The sequence below is a fragment of the Carlito syrichta genome, unplaced genomic scaffold, assembly GCF_000164805.1.
Source record: "Carlito syrichta isolate Samal-C Ts95f unplaced genomic scaffold, Tarsius_syrichta-2.0.1 Scaffold309468, whole genome shotgun sequence".
Classification (NCBI taxonomy): Eukaryota; Metazoa; Chordata; class Mammalia; order Primates; family Tarsiidae; genus Carlito; species Carlito syrichta.
Window position 1 is genome coordinate 23,838 of NW_007253564.1, and position 1,056 is coordinate 24,893.

Genomic DNA, 1,056 nt, shown 5'->3' on the forward strand with positions numbered 1-1,056 from the left:
CATTAGAAATTAGTCATTATATGGAACTCCTTGAGCATGTCCTGCTTGCTAACAATTTATTTTTTTTTAGGCATTTGTATTACTACTTTGTTATCAGCTGCCCGTGACGACCTCCAGCACACCACCGTGAGACGTTTACTAGTATATTGTTTTTTTGTTTGTTTTTTGAGTTGGAGTCTCATTCTGTCACCCAGGTTGGAGAGCAGTGGCACACTCCTGGCCACCACAGCCTTGAACTGCTGGGCTCAGGCGATCCTTCTGCCTCAGCCTTTCAAGTAGCTGGAACTACAGGTATACCCCACCAGGCCCGGCTAATTTTTTGTTTTCTTGTAGAGATGAGGGCTCACCAAATTGTCCAGGCTGGTCTCAAAACCACGGGCTCAGGCAATCCTCTCACCTCAGACTTCCAAAGTGCTGGGATTATAGACATGAGCCACCACGCCTGGCCTGATATATTGTCATTACTCAACCACCTGACATCATGGAACTCTGATACCTGATGATGTCAAGATATGTGATTTATGTGACTGCTACAGAAACCAAAGAATACAATTCTGGCCCTTCCTTTGGCCCAAACCTCCTCCAGGTCTAAGCCCCTTGGCTTTAGGGGTTTGCTTTAGAGTCCTTAAATACTCCTAGTCCTTAACCTGCCATTCCACACTTGCCTTGGAGTGTCGGCCCCCTTTCCATCTGTGAAAGGTGAATAATAAGCTTTACTTCTTTCTACTTTCTTTCTTGTTGCAAGCTTGCATTATTCCCATGGCACCAGCTCACCTTGCCTCAGTAAAACCTTTCAGGAACCTGACATCTATTGTCTTAGCTTCTTAGCAGAAACTTCCATTTTAATATCCTGTTGTAGTTAAGTAATGGAAAGACTGGAGTGGAGATATGGGCAGCTCTCTTCTCTGTACAGCAGGGGGTTCACCCAAGGGGTCCATGACTGGCATCCCACTCTTCGATGGTCCTACCAGAGTCTTAACTTGTCCACCATCTCCAATTGGCTTCCTTCTGTCTCTGTCCAGTCAATGCATTGGGGCCACACTCCCACAAAGGAGA